General features: G+C 42.1%; 1 protein-coding gene across 8 annotated transcripts in view; it reads right to left on the bottom strand.

The window, feature by feature from the left end:
* Nucleotides 1–21,262, bottom strand: part of prdm16 (PR domain containing 16) — a 337,870-nt gene that overhangs the window by 145,555 nt on the left and 171,053 nt on the right. The window lies entirely within an intron of this gene.

Genomic DNA, 21,262 nt, shown 5'->3' with positions numbered 1-21,262 from the left:
GACAAAGAAATACTGATTGGATACTGATTTAGTGCGAGGGTCAGACGGATGTGAGTCAGTATATCATATCAGTTCTGTCACTTGTGTCACTTCAGGACACAGCAGGGGGGCCAAGATTTGAGTGATTATTATTAGAGATCATCACATACTTTACATACTTTTTGTTACTTTTTGTCACATGTGCAGCCTGCTGTGAAATTGGATGTGCTTTTAATTTTGGACCACAACTTCCACAATCTGACTTTATGGATTAAAATAGGTACGTACAGTATGTACCACAACTCCACAGAGACTATGTTCTTGTACAACAATAATGAATGCCATAGTGTGTGTGTGTGTTTTTCTTTATGTGTAGAAACTAGGGCTGTCAATTGATTAAAGTATTTAATGCGAATTAATCGCATTGTCCATAGTTAATCGCAAATTTATCGCACATTTTTATCTTTTCAAAATGTACCTCAAAGGGAGATTTGTCAAGTATTTAATCCTCTTATCAACATGGGAGTGGACAAATATGCTGTTTTATGTAAATGTATGTATATATTTATTATTGGAAATCAATTAACAACACAAAACAATAACAAATATTGTCCAGAAACCCTCACAGGTACTGCATTTAGCATAAAACAATATGCTCAAATCATAACGTGGCAAACTGCAGCCCTACAGGCAACAACAGCTGTCAGTGTGTCAGTGTGCTGACTTGACTATGACTTGCCCCAAACTGCATGTGATGATCATAAAGTGTGCATGTCTGTAAAGGGGAGACTCGTGGGTACCCAGAGAACCTATTTACATTCACTGATCTGGAGGTCAGAGGTCAAGGGACCCCTTTGAAAATGACCATGACAGTTTTTCCTCGCCAAAATTAAGCACAGGCTTGGAGCGTTATTTAGCCTCCTTCATGACCAGCTAGTATGACATGGTTGGTACCAATAAATTTATTATGATACCAGGATGTTCACGCTAGCTTTAAAACTGAGCCCACTACAACCTAAATACTGCAAGTCGTGTTAATGCGTTAAAGAAATTAGTGGCGTTAAAACTAATCTGCGTTATTAAAGCGTTAACTTTGACAGCCCTGGTAGAGACTCCTTAGCTTCTCCACAATCACAACATGGGTTTCCTTTATCTCCACCCTTTTCGTCTTGACACTTCGACAGCAACTAACTGTTATTTCTATTAAGATAATTGTAAAGCACTTTGTCTGTTAAGGTAGAAAAAACACAAAACCATTATTTTTACTTAGTCGACAAAATGTCAGAAACTAATCCAGAGCACAGGGTGACATCTTCAAATTGTTTTGTCCGAACGATGGTTGAACACCCACAGATATTCAATTTACAATCATTCACAACAGAGACAAGAAGCACATCTCGACATTTAAAAGGCTGTAATCACTGAGTGTTTGGTCATCTTTCTTGATAAATGATTTGAACGACTAATCCATTATCAGAATTGTTGATTTTCTATCGACAAATTAATGAATCAATCGGCTAATCGATTTTGCAATAGTTTAATACTGTTCCTTAACCTTGACTTGATGTCTACTGGGTGTTGTGTTTCTTACTCATTCTGATATATTCATTTGTGTTTCTTTAAGTGAAAAACACAAACCACCAGCTGTGTGTCGTTGTAAGCTCACTGGACCTCTGTTCATCTTTCTATCAGTTTATCCAGCAGACCAGGAGGAAAGGCCCACAAACATCCTGGAGGACAAGAAACCAGCTCCCTGCGTTCCCCTGGGTCCATCAGCAAGGTCAAGTGCACAGCAAATAGGTTCAGAGCCTCCTTGGAGTCTGGGGCCATATGGCGGCTAAGCAGCATGATTAATGAGAAATCTGGGCTGATATCAGGGTTAATTGACGGTGTTAGTCACAGACGGTGTAGATATGGCGCTTCTTGTCCTTTTTGCACGACTCGTGTTGACAGCAGGAGTTAGTAAGCAGATGTGTGTGGTTGTATTTATGCTTTCTTACCAAGCACGAGTTCCTTCAAATAATTCTTTGTGTTCTTTGTGTTTTATTTCTATTGCCTTATTCTCCCTTTAAGCAAAATATCCCCATGGAAATCAATAAAGTTGATCTCAAATGAGCTAACTCAAGATCAAATACCTGAATCTTGGGTTTGCTTTAGGGCTGTCAATTGATTAAAAATTGTAATCACGATTAATCGCAAATTATTCACACATTTTGTATCTGTTCAAAATGTACCTTAAAGGGAGATTTGTCAAATATTTAATTCTCTTATCAACATGGGAGTGGGCAAATATGCTTCCTTTATGCAAATGTATGTAGATATTTATTATTGTAAATCAATTAACAACACAAATCAATGACAGATATTGTCCAGAAACCCTCACAGGTACTGCATTTAGCATAAAACAATACGCTCAAATCATAACATGGCAAACTGCAGCCCAACAGGCAACAACAGCTGTCAGTGTGTCAGTGTGCTGACTTGACTATGACTTGCCCCCAAACTGCATGTGATTATCATAAAGTGGGCATGTCTGTAAAGGGGAGACTCGTGGGTACCCATAGAACCCATTTACATTCACTGATCTGGAGGTCAGAGGTCAAGGGACCCCTTTGAAAATGACCACCTCCTCCATGACGAGCTAGTATGACATGGTACCAATGGATTCTTTAGGTTTTCTAGTATCTTCGCTCTAGCTTTAAAGCTGAGCCCGCTACAACCTAAAAATGAATGCGTTAAAGAAATCAGTGGTATTAAAACGAATTGCGTTTTTATGGCGTTAACTTTGACAGCCATGATTGAAATAAACCTGCGAATGGCAGCAAAACCGGTTCATCCGGAGTACGTCGTTGGTTATCGTTCGTCTAGATTTTGGTTGGTCTCAGAGGACATTCAGAAAATGGGTGTAAACATCCACGAAAACTTTCTCAATGGATGTTTGTATCCTCGCCGAGGGGTGTGGGAAGAGAGGGCGAGTGTGTCCCGGCAGCGGAGAAGATGAGAAGAGGGTAAGTGAGCCATGCGGAGGAAGCCAGAGGGTGAGCGGTGATCTGTAAGACGATACCCTGCTACCTTCCCTGACCCCCCCTTGTCGGGCCACTCTGTTACCTGGACAAGATGGGAGGTATTAAGTGGCCCGCTGTCCCGCTAGGTTGAGTTGCTGATCCGCTAGCCAGAGAGGAAAGCCAACCCCTGCTCCCATCTTCACTTCAGTGGGAGCGTTTGTTTTGATTTTTGTCCTCTCTTTCTCACAGACAAACCTGAGAGGCCCAATTTATCTGGGATAGAGTGAGGGGAAATAGGGCGCTTTGCCACTTGAACACTAGAACTTTAAGCCGGCAACGGTTCGCAGACTCTCCCTGCCAATGTCTTCCTTGACTGTAATGCAATGCTGACATACACAGAACAACGGAGGGCTTTTGATAACACATTAATGACTAATAAATAATACATCACGATATAATGAACTAAATCCATGACTGAATATTCTTTGATGGATTTGGCATCCGAAGAAAAAAAAAAAAGCAGATGAAAAGGTGACTCAGAATTACTTCCACTATGATTTTTCTTCTTCTTTTAATCTAGAGGACATCTCTGGGTTTCCTGTGAGGAGTCAACAATGTGTGCCGGTGCCCACCCACATCTTTAGGCCGGGCAACACGGGGACTGCCGAGAGAACAGGAGGAACAATTTGCTCATTCTCAACCAAGACATGGGGGCTTTGGACGAAGGGGAAAAAAAAAGACACCCAATATCCAAAATCCCTCTCTCAGGGCCATCATGTGAAGAATTCCCCCTCTTCTCCTCCTCCTGTGCCCTCCCTCCCTCCCTCCTTTTCCTCTTCTCTTCTTTTCTTTTTTAATCAAGCCGTCTGGGGTTGTCAGGTCTTTTGAGACGAGGACTCCCAGCCATGTGAAAAGTTAATCCCTTGTGGGCCTTCTTCTCCGTGGCGCTCATCTCCCTGGGAACACTGGTGGTGGCTCGGAGGCAGGTGGTGGTGGTGGTGGGCGGAGGGGGGGGAGGAGGGATGGATGGAGGGATGAACACAGGGGCCACCCTGACCAACGGATAGAGCGGTGCAGATTCTCTCCAAATCACCGACTCTGAAGCCCACACCTGAATTTAGGGCATGCTATGTCCCCGTTTGCCACCACGCTGACCTCACAACACTTCCCTCTCCCCTCTTCTCCACCATCCTGCCTCCCTCCACCCACTCCGTCTCAATCCCCAAACTCCACAAGACCTTTTGATGAGGTCCCTGCCTGACCGACATACGGCTGGAGTAGAGAGCGGAGAGGATTTGCGGCGTGGAGAGTCGAGTCGAGTGGCTTCTGAAGGATGACAGTGGTTCACAATGGAGAGGGTACTCCTGTTGCATTGTGCCCCAAAACCTCCCCGGCGGCACAGCATCCACCCCCACCCCGTCCACCACCACCACCACCACCCCCACAGCCACTTGGCTTCAACCGTTCCCCTCTAGCCGTTTCACTGTGTGTCAAAGCAACAATCCCGACAGACTCCTCTTGGGCCTTCTGCCAAGGAATGAGGGACATGATAGATAACAATGGAGGTAAGACGAGGGGTTCAACCGGGCTTTTGTGACGGGATTCTCTCAATGAGCCGTTTCAGGGTACGTCAACAGCGAGAAGGAGAGACACAAACTGTCTCTTTTGAACGTCAAAGTAATCATATTTCTGGTCGAGCGTTGAAGTTCAGAGAATGCGGTTCACAAAAGCCTCCTCTGGCAGTCTGAAGGAGACAAGAAAAGCACTTGAATGCTTCGCTTTGCAGTGCACTTTTTCCTCTTCAGAAGCGAAGTGCCATTGGAAATATAGACAGGCTCAGTCAGCCATCTTAATCCCTCTCCCCTGTCCATCTCACGCTCACTCAATCCACCCTGACCCCACACACTCTCACTCTTTCACACACACACACACACACACACACACACTCATTCGCCTTCTCCCTCCCACTTGATGTGCCCCCCCTCCCACCGCTAAGAAAAGAGCTCGAGGCAGAGAGAATCTCTGTCGGAGGGGTGTACGGAGTGAGATTTGGGAGTTTGTAAAGGTCAGCGCGGACTTTGTTCAATCTGAGGGTTTATCTCAGCAACAGCAGGGCAGGACAATGGGGCCGCTCGCCGTGCAACAGAAACCCAAGCTGTGGCAGCTAAATTACTTCACTGATAAGGCCGAATTAGAAGCACTGGGACCCCGGAGGCCAGGAAAAGAGGAGGAGGAGGAGGAGGAGGAGGGAGCGAGAAGAAAAAGGAAGGAGAGGAGAAATAGAGAGGAAGGAAGGGCACATAAAGATTGAGAGAGAGGGGGTTGAAAAATCAATGAATCACAAAAGAAAAGATTTGAGTCTGTGATCTGGGTGGAATTAAAGCACATGCCCTGTGTTTTGTCATGAAAACACATGATTCACAGACGCTTTGGCGAGCGAAAAGAGATCAAAGTCGGCTATCATTGTAATATGTTTGTATAAATGTAAAGCGGAAGACGAGACTGTGTGAGGGATGCTCAGAAGGCCTTGTGGTGATCCATCATGTGAATGCTAGAGAGATGCTCTCTCTGTGTGTGTGTGTGTGTGTGTGTGTGTGTGTGTGTGTGAGTACTTGTGAACACATGTGCAAGTGGTCTAAAGAGATGAAAAGAGAAAACAGGAAATGGAAAGCGGTGTAAAGACAGAAAGTGATGGTGACGCCTCCCCCCACTCCCCAGGACGTTTGTACTGCTGGAGTAGTTTGCTCGTTGGGCGCCGTGCTTCAAGTGTGTGTCAAAGACTGTGTTTGCTGTTGTGCTCTTACACTGTACACTTGTATGTTTTTCTACAGTTGTAACTAGAACGTCTACCGCTATCTCTCTCTCTCTCTCTCTCTCTCTCTCCCTCCCTGAATAAACACAACACAACATTAAAAGCACTTGTTCAGAGAGTGTCATTGTGAGCTCTCGGCCAGTAGAGGGGAGCAGGCTTTGTCCCCAGAGACACTCAATGAAATAACAGCAGACAAAGCGGCAGAATGAAGAGCTTCATTATAAACTAGTGGGTCCCATTTGAACTCAACTATTAAAGGGGCAGTAGGCAGAATATGTTTGGCATCAAAAATCCTATAATAACCTTTCAGCATATTGTAATTCAAGTGTTCTGAGAGATAACTAGACTTCTGCACCTCCTCATGGCTCTGTTTTCAGGCTTTAAAAAATATAGCCCGCGACGGGAGACTTTGACCAATCACAGGTCATTTCAGAGAGAGAGAGAGCGTTCCTATTGGCTGTGCTCCAGCTGGTGGGCGGTGCTTGGTATTTCCTCAACTTGCCGGGTCACAAACTTTCTCATTTTACAGCTAAACCGTGCACTACAAGATGATTCTGAAAACATCTGAGGAGAGAAATAGGCATTAACTTAACATAATATTGATTCATATTTGATCAGCGCTGCCTAGTTTGACCGTTTGGTCGGAGTTGGCGAGTGATTGACAGCTGCTCAGAGACGGCAGACTCCAGATCAGTTCTGATTGGTTGTTTTCCTCCAGTCTGTGAAATCTTGCAGATGCCGTTAGGAGCACCGGAGGATCATGACTTTTTTTTTCAGATTACCTGTCTCATGCACTACCATCAGGATATAGTGAACCGTTTGATAAAAATAACATTTTTTAAATCATATTTGCTCCATTTCTACCCGCTGCAGCTTTAAAGAAATGGTTTAAAATAACCATACCATGCTGCATTACATTTGATTATTTTCTTCTTCCATTTCCTTCATTTGCTTCTTTGTCTATGGATCTTCGATGCTAAAAACTGCCTCACGTGAGACAACACTTGAGTTAAAATCAAAAGACTAATAACTGTGAGACTAAAATTCTTTCAAAAAGGAGCTTTGAGGTTCTTGAGAACAGTAATCTCAAGTGTTACAGGCGCAAATAAATACCAGCCTGACTTCAGGTAGCGATATAAAAATCACACAAATGTATATTTTAGAGTATAGCAAGAGAAAAAAGACTTGACATTTCCTTTCCTTGCTTTTGTTCTGTTGTTTGGCATAACTTCAGTATCACATGGCTCAGGCCTAAGAGTCTCAGAGAACTAGAAGGTTTTTCAGGGTTTATGTTTTTCTCCACCCTTCCGTGTCCCCGGGTGGCATGCTGGGTACCGCTGCGTACCAGCTGCACCAACATCAGCAGCTCACCTCGTCTACAGGGTGGGTGACAAACAGCAGAATCCTCCGTGACGTCTATAGAGGACAGAAAGCTGATCCGACCATTAAAGCTGCAGCAAGTTGGAGCAAATATGATTAAAACAAAGTTATTTTTATAAAACGGTCACTATATCCTGATAGTAGTGCAGACATGTTCCTCTTTGACCTCTGGTGCTCCTTACGGCAAGATTTCCCAGACCGGAGGAAAACAACTAATCAGAGCTGATCTGGGCGAGACGGGCCTTTCCAAGCCGACCTAGAGCCGGTCGCCTCGTCTGCGGGACTCCCCAGCCTGCCGTGTGTCGCTCACGCCCTCCAGCTGGCTGTTAACGAGGGTCTTTCGGCACAGAGAAGTACTCGTATCGGTACTCGGTATCGACGAGAACCCAAATGTAAGTACTTGTACTTGTACTCGGTCTGAAAAAAGTGGTAACGGTGCATCCCTAGTACCAACCATGTTATGCTAGCTTGTCGGGAAGAACGCTAATTAATGCTATGAATTTGCGCTAAATTTTTGCGAGGAAAAAAACTTCAAAGGGGTCCTTTGACCTCTGACCTACAGAAATGTGAATGTAAATGGGTTCTATGGGTACCCACGAGTCTCCCCTTTACAGACATGCCCACTTTATGATAATCACATGCAGTATAAATGTGTTATTGTCTCCTATTCTAAAATGGTGTATCTGAATATTTCTTCATACTGGGGTCCCTAAACTGTCTATGAATTACATAAATTGGGTATCACTGTAAAGCTGAGACTCTTGTGGATCCAATGAGCCCAACTATATTCATGTGTGATGATGTTAGTCCCCATAGGAGACATTTCACTGTGGTGAGACCATTTTTTGAAAAGTGACCTCACTCTATAAAATGACCTGTGGTGACCTCTAGGATAATCACAGCCTCATGAAATAATGCATGTTCTTAAAGTTACTAGTTATTAAACATCCAAATGCAATGTCTCGGTGAGTGTGCAATGAGGCAACGATATCTCCTAAATGAAAATGTCTGGGAAACATCTGTTTAAACTGTTATTTATCATCTTGACACAAGCACTCGTACTAAATTAAGATATTACACCGAACTCCTGGTGAGATCCTGTTTTAGTTGGGGGGAATTTGACAGATTTAGGATTATGTGGAGGGCGGCCCGGTGCCCGAGATGATTAACAGACAGCGATGTGGACATGAGCACACAGATACACACACACACAAGCACACATAAGTTCACCTCTAACAAATCTTGACTCTGTCAAAACCTCCTTGTTGTCTCTCATGCAGACGAGGCCTCCTGATGACAGTGGTGGAGAAAATGAGCGAAAATCACCCGAGCGTTTCCGGAGACTTTCCAAAGTAAAGACGTCCCCGGCGCGTTCGACACTTCAACAATTCAACACTGTTTTCGGATCTGATGTCGTCATCTGATGTGCTCGGCTTCTCACTCTACCCCTGTTATTCTAAATGACCGAGTGGAGGAAAGAATAACACGGGAGAGCGTTTTTTTTCCTGCACTGCCTGTGTCTCTTTATGTTTGTGTGGACGTAATGTACAGTTTATACGCTTGTGCATATTCATATGGAATCACATTAAAGTATATATACACACCAAACGTACAGTGCATTAATATTGTATTTATCTGGAGCTTTTAAAGATATAAAAAAACAGAAAACATGAAGGTTACCTGAACTTTTACACAGATTATAAGACGATTAGTTAGTGCGAGGCCTCCTTCTCCTTCTAGAACCAATCATATGCTTATGAGGGCTTTAAACTCTCCGTTTGTACCAGGACTGTTTGACTCTGACAAAGACACACACTGTGCCAAAATGTTAGTCCTCATAACTAATAAAAAAGTAATTAAAAGGCACAGCCAGTTCCCTCCTGGGCTCGCTACTCACGGATTGAGGTCTACCGGCACAAGAACTGTAAGGAATTAACGAAACTTAAGTATTTCTACAGCCAAGGCTTTTAGGCCATGTTGTGCATCTGATTATGGAAAATGGCAATCACAACAGCCACGGGAACCTGATTAATAGGTCACCACCTCCTGCTTGAGTCACAGAAATGTTAAGCAGCACAAGGGATTGAGATTTAAAGCGAGGGAGAGGAAGGGGAAAGTGAGTGAAAATGGAAGAGTCTGTGAACTGAGACCGACAAAGGTCTGGCACTGGAGGGCTCACACCTATATATATACACTTATAGGCACACTAAATACATTATAATATAAATACATTAGGGCTGTCAGTCGATTAAAATATTTAATCACAATGAGTCGCATGATCGTCCATAGTTAATCGCGAATTAAGCAAATTTTGTATCTGTTCAAAATGAACCTTAAAAGGAGATTTGTCAAGTATTTAATACTCTTATCAACATGGGAGTGGACAAATATGCTGCTTTATGCAAATCTATGTTTATATTTATTATTGTAAATCAATTAACAACACAAAGCAATGACAGATATTGTCCAGAAACCCTCACAGGTACTGCATTTAGCATAAAACAATATGCTCAAATCATAACATGGCAAACTGCAGCCCAACAGGCAACAACAGCTGTCAGTGTGTCAGTGTGCTGACTTGACTATGACTTGACCCAAACTGCATGTGATTATCATAAAGTGGGCATGTCTGTAAAGGGGAGACTCGTTGGTACCCATAGAACCCATTTACATTCACTGATCTGGAGGTCAGAGGTCAAGGGACCCATTTGATAATGGCCATGACAGTTTTTCCTCGCCAAAATTTAGCGTTAAGTTTAACCTCCTTCACGACACGTTAGTATGACATGGTTGGCACCGATGGACTCTTTAGGTTTTCCAGTTTCATATGATGCCAATATCTTCATCTCTAGCTTTAAAACTGAGCCCGCTACAATCTAAAAATTGCAAGAAATTATTGTTGTTAAAAATAATGTGCGTTATTATCGCGTTAAAATTGACAGCCCTAAAGTAGATGTTTATAAATGTGTTGTTTCATGACTAATGTATATAGATCAGCCAAGCAGCAAAGAGCTGGGATGGCAGAAAAAGGCTATGTCTACATAACAGCATAAATCTAATCACCAATATAAACAGCATTTGACAAATGTCATCATCTTCCGCTGTGGCAGAGAGCGGTGTCATTGTCTGCTCGAGCCCCGAGGCCATAACTGATGGGACTATTCATCAGGGCAACGATGAACGATGGCGTTTCACCAGATACACAGTGAAAGAGAGGATGGGGTGGGGGGGTTGGACAGGAGGTACCTGCGCTTCACCACAGAGGACTGATGGGGCAAAGTGAGGGTGTTTAAATTAATGTTTAAAGCATGTCTGCTCAGAGGAACCTGCTGCAATAAGGGACAGCATTGTGGTGGAGATGCGTGCGGAGACTGTGGAGGGGGGGGTTATTCAGGCAAACAAGAGGTCCCATTGAGAATGCTTGGTCGGAGTGGCCGAGGTCTGAAACCAATGACCGAGTAATAACAGCCCAAATCCCAGGGACAATATTTGTCGAGTTCCACTCTCTTCAAACACGGATGACTTTGCCCCGATGTACTTCCTCGGGAGCCCGCGCACCTTTTCATCTGAGCCCCGCCGACTCATTTATCAACTAATTAACAGATGTTGGTAACGAGTTATGAACAAATGATAAGGTATCAGGCCTCTAATCAAACCTGACATTTAATTTGCTGCCCTGCTTCCTCGTTATCAATTACCGCGTTCATTGAGGATAATTGACAACGGTTTGCGCCGGGACACAGGAGGCTTGTCTTTAACAGCTTCTTAAAAAAGAGCCCAGCGCTGCTGCTGCTGCTGCGGTGTTTCTAGGGGCAACGACGACCATATGTTTAATATTAGATGGAATCTGTTCCACTGGAGTGCTCCGAAAGCTGGGAAAATTGGATTAAATTGGCTAATGGCATGTTTAAAACCTACATAAAATGAACGTGAATGGAAGATATTACAGCACCCCGAGCCCGAGACTTGTGGTGTTACGCTCTCTCTCGGGTGTTTTCGCTCCGTGTGTAAACTTGGGGTTTCTGTCAAAGTCAAATAATGATGACAGAAAACCGCACACTGTTGGTCAATACTGTTATTAGAAACCACAGGTTTGATATCCCTTTCATTACAATGTGGGACGCACATGTGCCAAAGTAACTCCCTACCTTAACACATAATTTCATACAGCCAATCCTGACGAAATATGTAGTTAGCTTTAGAGCTAACTTAGACTTTAAAAGATTGTTTTCATCACAGCACTGGTGTATCAGGATATATTCGTGTGTGTATCACGTTGTCTCAATGCAGCTTTAAATATTGTGGATCTTGTTAGTTAAACATTTATATTTGATATTTTGTGCCTTTAAAGGGACTGTTCATCCAAATCACAAACACATGTTTATGTAGTAGGAGTGTCGCGATATGTACCGGTGTTGATGATAACCGTGACATTTAAAAAATTAAATATTTATATAATGTTAATAATACACATATGATAATATCTTATAAATAATCCAGCACCTCTTATATCATGCTTTTCAACAGTTATAGTTACAGACTCTCTCTCCACCTCCCTACACTCGGATTCTAAGTGTGATTCATTCGACAAAACGCACAATAAACAAGATGAATTTCACTGATTTTTTAAATAAATAATATCGTTATTATGAATTCTTTTGGCCGCTAGAGCTGCAACGATGAATCGATTAGTTGTCAACTATTAAATTAATCGCCGACTATTTTGATAAACGATTAATCTGTTTGAGTAAAAAAAAAAATAAAGTTGAATTTCTCTGATTTCAGCTTCTTAAATGTGAATGTTTTCTGGTTTCTTTTCTACTCTATGACAGTAAACCTAATATCTTTGAGTTGTGGACAAAACAAGACATTTGAGGACGTCATCTCGGGCTTTGAGAAAAACATTGATCCTCATTTTTCACCATTTTCTGACATTTTATAGACTAAATGACTAATCGATAAATCCAGAAAATAAGAAACGGATAAATCGCTAATGAAAATAATGGTTAGCTCCATCCCTATTGGCCACAATAATCATGTAGTGAAAATCAGATATGGTGACAGCCCTACTTTGCACTAATCCCTGGTAGTTGATAACAGTGTCATGCACCCAGATTTTGATAAATTTCCTTTTCTCAAAAAGTTCATATCTTTTGCACAACAAAAGAATATATAACAGAGATAAGTAGTGAATATAAATTCACAGATATCTCAAAACTGACTCCATAACTAGAGTGTACAGGGGCTAAGTGGAAAAAATATGTTGTTTTTTCGGTGTGTAATCTAGGTGAACTGACACTTTAATAAACAATTATCCTCTACTTTCCAATGAAACTAGATCTGAGGAGGTAAAACCAGAAGGCCTGCTGTTTGTCCTGTTAAGTGGCTTTAAGAAGTCCTCTCAGCTCAAGACCATGCTCATCAGAGCGTGGGCCTGATTTGATTACTAAAAGACATGATAATGACCCCATTTACGTGAAGAGCTTCGCTCATGCTATACAATAGTCCACACGGTAGGGGTCCAAGTTAACCAGGAGGAATGTTAGAGAACCGGGTGTCTGGAAATAGACGACGAACAACCGGATTCATATAGGATTACAGTTGTTATGGTGGGTGAAAGCTTACTTTCTCTGACCTTAACCAACACTCATAATTGAAATGACTGTCACCGTGAGAACAGTGGAAGCACATTAGTCAGATGAAGCAGGAAACAACTCTATCTCTCGTTATCTCGCTCCCTCTTTCATACTATCCATTCACTCGGTGTGACTACTGTCTCCTGGCAGTCCCGGGGAGTTTCTGCCCTATCAGCTCGGTACCAGTCACCTTAAGGGCCAAACATCAAGATAAAGAACACCTTTCTGCAGAAGGCAAACAGATCAGACAAGTTCCAAGCTGCACCTTGAATGCCCTGTAGGGATATCTCGCGGCGTAAGAACTTGGCCATCCGCCCTCCTCGGGCAAAAACACAAAAGGCGAGCAAACACTTCAGGAGGCGAGAGGTGGGTCAGGACAGATAAGTGTCAGGGTGCGCCAGGACTTCTTCCCTCTAAAGTTTGGAGGCAAGGACGTTAGCTTAGCTCAGAACAAAAGGAGCACGGCGTCGGTGTGAAAAGCGAGCTGTCAAGCCGGAGATTTAGTGCCTGGCGGAGAGGTGAGGGAGATTGGTGATGCCATGGCCGGATGGGTATGTGTCACGTAGGACCTTGGCGACATGAGAGTGCACGCCAGACGTCTTAGCCTATCGCTAAGTCAACAACAGGGTAAACAGAAGAGCTAGCATACTTTTCGCCTCTTTCCACACATCACTGTGTGAATGATACTGATAATGGAAAATCACCCCACAAAAAGTCAACAGAAAGAGAATGAGGGACAGAGGAAAAGAAGTTTGCCTGGCAACAAAGTCATCCCAAGGTCCACTGCTGCAGAGAGACAAACATGGCTGCAGGGCGGACATGGACTCTGTGATACATGTTTGTGTGTGTGTGACAGCGTTTGTGTTGACCTTGTCCAAACGGTCTACATCAATGCACATCCCCTCAAATCTAAATGCACAATGTGTCCTTCTTATATCCCCCTTATCATGCCTCAGAATACCCTGAAGGCTTCGGTTACATTTAGATTCTATGAATGGCAGAACACCACGATTGATAATTACAAGTTTAGCAGCGATTAAATCGTCCAAAACTGACAAGCAAGTGACTCCGTCTTCTCACAGTCGGTGAGGTTGTGCTGTACAACATATTCTCGCACAACGGTTCGTATATCTTACGAAATGATTAGTTTTCCTACGAATGTCCAGCAACACGTGTCAATTTTCGCTCGTTACATGCATACAGCCTTTTCAAAATAAACGTCTTTCTTCACAGGAAACAACTTGGTTAGGTTTAAACAACAAAATGACTTAGTTAGGTTTAGGAAAAGATTGTGGTTTGGCTTAAAGTTACTCCGGAAGTGGCGTTACTTAGCGGTCCAGTGTGAAGGATCTGGCGGTATCTAGCGGTGAGGTGAGAAGATTGCAACCAACTGAAGCCTCTCCTGTGTGCCAGGCGTGTTGGAGAGCTACGGTGGCCGACGCGAAAATGTGAATGGCGCTATCTAGAGCCAGTTGGAGCAGAGTCAGTGCATAGAGTGTGTGTGTACGTGGGAAGTGAGTGGTGAAGCAAGAGAGAGAGAGTGGCTGCGACGACGGGGGCAAGTAACGTTATCGACTCCGGCAACTCCAACATGGCAAACTCCGTTGTAGATATAAACGGCTCATTCTAAGGTTACAAAAACACAACAATTCTTATTACTAGGTGATTCTATACTAAAGAAACATACTTACTAATATTATATTCCATTTCTGCCAATAGATCCCCCAAATTGTTACACACTGGTCCTTTAAGTACGTAAGTTACATGACAAATGAATCACCGTGGACGTCTGGTTTCACACGGGACACGAACGCCGGTCTCCTGGGCGAAGGTCCGGTATTTTTAGACCCACCCATCCCCCCTGACTTCCTCCCTACGCTGCATTTGTCGCTATTTATATTCCCTGGGTCACGATTATGTGGATTACACACAAATTGATTCATGGGGATATTCATATAAAGGGATTACAGTGCATTGGATTGTCTATGTTGTGTTTTTATTATGTTGTTACTCTGTACACACGACATCCTGGAAGAGGGATCCCTCCTCTGTTGCTCTTCTCGAGGTTTCTTACACTTTTTCCCTGTTGAGAGGTTTTTTTTTGTTAAGTTTTTCCGAAGAGAGGGTTGTAATGTAAAGAGGATGACAGGGGGTGTCGTATCCTGTACAGATTGTAAAGCCCCCTGCGGCAAAATTGCGATTTGTGATACTGGGCTATTTCAGGGGTCAGCAACCTGCGGCTCCGGAGCCAGAGGAAAAAAAGATAAATCTGAGATTTTGAGAATAAAGTCATAATATTACAAGAATAAAGTCACAGGTTCACGAGATAAAAGTCTTAATATTATGAGAATAAAGTCATAATATTATAAAGTAGTCATTTTACGTGTTATTTTCTTTTTTTCTCGTAAACTTATGACTTTTTTCTCGTTATATTTTGACTTTATTCTGGAAATCTCAGATTTTTTTCCCCTCGATGTGGCCCTAATACTCTCTAGTACATTGTCTCTTTGGCCCTCACTGCATTAGACTTATATACTTATATACTTAGACTATAAACTGTGTCACCTTCATCACAATGCTCAAATGTGTTGCGGCTCCAGACAGATTTTTTTTATTTATTTATTTTGCCTAGAACGACAAATAAAATTGACTTGAATTGACTCAACTTCTTTTCGTATATCGTGTATCTACGAACAGTGTGTGAGAGCAGCCTGTGCTGCAACACCTGATGTGCGTCGACCTTCAAGCGAAACTTTGTGAGATAGCAAACAACGCTGCAGAAACAAAAGATAGTGAGGAAAAGACAAAGCTAATAGGTGCTGGAGGAGTGTCAAAAGCCGTGATTCAGAGGACACGCCCGGTGGTCACAGGGTGAGGAGAAGTGAGAGTAAACACCATTAACGGCACCTTGGAGAGGGATTAGTCATACTGTTTGTTTGCTACAGACAGAACTGAGAGACTTTATCTTGTTTTCCTTCTAAAGATCAAAGTCAAACTGTGGGAAGGATTTAATGTTGCTCATAGATCCGAGTTTGGTCCTATTAACATGCGCCGCTTCCTCCTCCGAACACATCCGCAGACGTGTTGCCCTCTCTCTTGCCATCTGAACACCCGAGGGAGTTAGATCAGTGAGTCCATTCAATGCCAGTCAGCGCGCGGAGCACAATACCTCCAGCCATTGTACGGTGACATGTCTCTATCAATAGGCGAGTCGGGGCCAATCTACCGGCCAGATAATAGCAGCAGTCACTCTGACAGCAGATCCCCACGCCGGACTCTCTGGAGGGCCGTGCCTCGCTCTGCTTGCTCAGGCCTTCCTATCCTGAGGGGTTGGCAGCCCTACACACACACACACACACACATACGGTAGACCTGGGGCCCCGGCGTTCTATCATGTTGTGCTAAAGGGGGAGCATAATGGTTTTTAAATGGATGACTCGGTGCTGGCCCAGAGAGGGAGTCTGAGACAGAAGAGAATGGCCATGGCCTGCAGCAAAGCAGCTCTTAGATTGAGCTGTCCGTCTCGCCGAAATGAGTCTGAGTTAACACCTCTTCCAGTCCCCCAGCGCCCCCGGGACAGACAATAGTAGGCTTCCTCTTTCTTCTTTCTCTCACTGCTACTCTTTCACTCTCTCTTTCTATTACTCTCTCCGCCAATCCACACTTCCACCCCAGATATCCAGAGAGCACTCTACAGCCTCCTCCTCCGCCATGTGATTGTTAGAGCCGCTTGGCTTCGCTGGTAGACCGCGGTGCTCGCAAAGCCAACATAATGACTTATTGCCAGTCTTAGTAAAAAAATCCACAAAAATGCAATAAATGTGGTTAAACTGTTTTGGATTTGAGCGTAGCGCTGCAGATGGCATATATCATCGTTGATGAGAAGAAAAAAAAAACCCTGTAAATGCAATTTCGATGATTTCATGTTTTTTAAGGATTACAGGGCGACATGTGCAGTATAGTCTACAGAATCTGATTTTAGGATCATTCAATCAACTTAAAAAAGACGTGGTCGTCAGGAAGAAAACAAGGCTGTTTGACTTTTAGAGAGGATTTGGGGAAGAAAAGGTTTTCACTACGACTTTCAGTGGATGAAAATAACATTTATTATCTGTTCAAAATGTACCTTAAAGGGAGATTTCTCAAGTATTTAATACTCTTATCAACATGGGAGTGGACAAATATGCTGCTTTATGCAAATGTATGTATATATTTATTATTGGAAATTAATTAACAACACAAAACAATGATAAATATTGTCCAGAAACCCTCACAGGTGCTGCATTTAGCAAAAGGGGAGACTCATGGGTACCCATTGAACTCATTTTCATGTACATATTTTGCGGTCAGAGGTCAAGAGACCCCTTTGAATTTAAGCCATGCCAGTTTTTCCTTGCCAAAATTGAGCGTTATTTAACCTCCTTCATGACAAGCTAGTATGACATGGTTGGTACCAATGGATTCTTTATGTTTTCTAGTTTCATATGATGCCAGTATCTCCACTCTAGCTTTAAAACTGAGCCCGCTACAACCTAAAAATACCAAGTTGCGTTAAAGAAATTAGTGGCGTTAAAACAAACTCATGTTAACGCGTTATTAGCGCGTTAACTCTGACAGCCCCAGTTTTGACCCAACATCAGCATTACAGTAATTTATTATGAAGTGGAAGCAGAGTTACACTAATCACTCTGATAACTAAAATCAGCACTTAATCCAATTGTGTTCTCCAACCTGAGAAGGGCTGAGACAAAATGTGTGAGGCCTCGGTTAGATACGATCACATTTACACCACAGAGATCTCAGATGACTTCACTTATTATCTATCATAACACATCACCCTGTTTTGGCAGTGGACTAGTGTAACACACACACACATTCACAGACTTTCCATGAGGAGTATTAGACTCCTCTCTGGAGTCTCTAATACTGTGAGAAATATGTGTTTTGCATCCTCTTTTCTGACTCTATCCATCCCCATTAATCCTTGTTTCTCTCTGGTTTCTTTCAACATCTTTCTTCACTCAGCATTACTTCTGTCGCTGCCTCGCCTGTCTATTTGTCTAAGACCAGAGGCAGTAGATGAGTAGAGGGGTAGATGGTGGAAAAAGGGGGTGTACGGGACTCCTCGGGGAGTCTGTTGATGACTATCAACAGGCTGACTGTTATGACTATCTGTGATAAGAGTCTGGGAGAGGAGAGCCCCCGAAGCCTTCCAGCCCCAAACCAGACAGGATATCTTAAAAAAATAATACAGCCTAAACCTGAGTGAGTCCTCCAACGACCGTTCAGGAGGAGGAGGAGGAAAGAGACGGATCAATCGGCCCCTTTTGACATGTTTGGAGGCAAAGATTTTACCTTGAGGGGGAACAAAATGGACCTCAGGCTAACAGCAACATGCTAATTGATCTGAAAAAAGACCAGTCAGCAGCAGAATCTTGACTGTGTTCATGTACCTTACCAAGTGGTTTATTAAACGTCATCTTAAAGGAATAATTCACCCATAAAATGACCATTTCTATATCAATAACTCACCCTGTGTTACCTTGAATGTCTTGGAGAAAACTTTGTTGCCTCCACGGCGAACGAATAATCCAAAGACACAGAAAAGTCTTGATGAATTCAAGTAAATGGGGGCCACGTTTAACAACTGCAAAACTATATCAAAACATCCATTTACAAACTTTCACACAACTCTAAGTCTAATTTATCCAGTCGTATGCGCCCTACTTCCCAAACACTTCGGACCCGCTCGGAAGAGTTGGTGCCTGCAAAAGCTCGAGACTGTTTATGCAGAAATGTTTTAAATAGAAAGGGTTTAGCAAAGATGCACGTGTTTGGGAAGTAACGAGCATACGACTAGATAACTTGGTTTATACTGCACGAGTTGTGAGAGATTGTAAACTGATGTTTTGATAGTTTTGCTGTTTAACGCGGCCACGATTTACTTCAATTCATCAAGACCTTTCTCTGATTTCTTTGATTCTCCGTTTTCGCCGTGGAGGCATGTGAGAAAACAATGTTTTCATTAAGTATTCAAGGTAATACAGGGCTGAGTTATTGAAATACAAATGGTCATTTTGTGGGTGAAATATTCCTTTAAGTTGGAGTTTGAAGTGAGGATGAAGTTTAAGGTACTCTACAGTATGAACATGAACACAGTCCAGTTATACCGTGGACTTTGGACCGATTGATCCGTCTATTTTCCGTTCTTCGAAAAAAAATTTTCTTCAAAAATTCAAGGTAACACGGGGTGAGTAACTGATATACAAATGGTCATCTTGTGGGTGAAGTTTTCCTTTAAAGTGGCCAAAAAAACTAGTCATCTTAAAAGTGCAACAACATGCTGAACCTCTCCCTTTTCAGGAAGGTGAGTGTATCTGCCAGGACATTTCTGTGAGCACATGTGTGAATGTGTATCTCCTCAGAGCTGAAGGTGGCCTTTTTTTTCCTCCTAGCCGGAGAACTAAAGCTGCTAGAGCTGAGCTGATGAATATGCATTAGTCGGGGGGTGTCTGGGGAGAAAAGAGGAAGGAGGAGGAAAACTGAGAGAAAACATGAGAGCTACGGGGAGAGTGTTGCTTTTGGAGCAGTGCCCTTTTGCACCCCGAATGGCTAGCCATAATATGAACTTTAAAAAAGGAAAATGTTCAGCCTGGCACTCCGCCACATAGCGTGTGCCTCTCGCTCTAATCGCCTCCTACGACTGTTAGCAGGAAAACAGGGTGAAAAGAGAAATGAAGGATTTGGTGGAAACCACCAGGAGTTCTTCACACTGATCCAATTTAGGGATTTCTTTAAAATCTTGTCAACGAGGGATTCATAACCACACTTTTATGAGTTGTTCTGAGATATTATATTTAGAAGATATATACTAGGGCAGTCAATTGATTTAAATATTTAATCGCGATTAATCACATGATTGTCCAAACTCTTATCAACATGGGAGTGGACAAATATGCTGCTTTATGCAAATGTATGTATATATTTCTTATTGGAAATCATTTAACAACACAAAACAATGTCAGATATTGTCCAGAAACCCTCACAGGTACTGCATTTAGCATAAAACAATATGCTCCAATCATAACATGGCAAACTGCAGCCCAACAGGCAACAACAGCTGTCAGTGTGTCAGTGTGCTGACTTGACTATGACTTGACCCAAACTGCATGTGATTATCATAAAGTGGGCATGTCTGTAAAGGGGAGACTCGTGGGTACGCATAGAACCCATTTACATTCACTGATCTGGAGGTCAGAGGTCAAGGGACTCTTTGAAAATGGACATGACAGTTTTTCCTCACCAAGATTTAGCGTATGTTTGGTGTGTTATTTAACCTCCTTCACGACAAGCTAGTATGACATGGTTGGTACCAATGGATTCATCAGGTTATCATCAGATACCAGTATCTTCAATCTAGCTTTAAAACTGAGCCTGCTCCAACCCAAAAATCTTAAGTTGTTAAACTGCGTTAAAACAAATTTGCGTTAACGCGTTCCTATCGTGTTAACTTTAACAGCACTACAATATATACATATATATATATACATATATATACATATATATGTATATATATATATATACATATATATATATATACACATCTATTCTCAAAAGAAATTGTGAAAAAAACTTGCCACATGTTTTGACAATATAACTAGTAATTTTGTTTGTAAATGTAAATATAATTCTACACTTATACTCTCCAATATCTTCAAAACTGTATCTTTCATTCATATTATATATATATATATATATATATATACCATCATTAGTATTACTATTTATATTATTGTTGTGTTAACCTATATTACACCTATATATTATTATTATTATTATTATTATTATTACTATTATATCTTCTTGTATTATCATATTATACAGCTATACTACTATTATACTATTACATTACAGTACTGTATCATACACATATATAATATACACTACTATATTCAGAACTTTACCATTGGCACACTGCTGTCACTTCACTGCTTATGTTATCTTATTTTTATTTTATTTTACTTTATTCTATTCGATTTTATCTCTTTTTAAGGTGTATTGTGTTGGGACGTGTTGTTTAAGCTACTGGATGCTTCAATTTCCTTCGGGATCAATAAAGTATCTATCTATCTAAATCTATTTTAACTTATCTATAAGCAAAGTAATAATACAAAGTATTGCAATCTGCTTTTATGAAATAATTATTCCTGCTCCTATATTACTAGTTCTACTGTGTCTGCCTGAAGGTTACAATAACTTCACAGAACGGATCAGCTGAAGGCATCTGGGATGTTTTAATCACCATGAAGTTTGTTCTAGCTCTAAAAGTAAACTTTATCATTTCATCTCATCACTTTATATCGTCCAACATGTGAAACATTCAATATGAAATATTTGCTTACAGAAAGTTCCAATTATGTGTGGTCTTCTAAATGCATAATAATTACCAG

Source organism: Sebastes umbrosus, chromosome 6 (assembly GCF_015220745.1).
Source record: "Sebastes umbrosus isolate fSebUmb1 chromosome 6, fSebUmb1.pri, whole genome shotgun sequence".
NCBI lineage: Eukaryota > Metazoa > Chordata > Actinopteri > Perciformes > Sebastidae > Sebastes > Sebastes umbrosus.
Note: the sequence above shows the minus strand (reverse complement) of the source record. Positions and strands in the feature narration are given on the sequence as shown.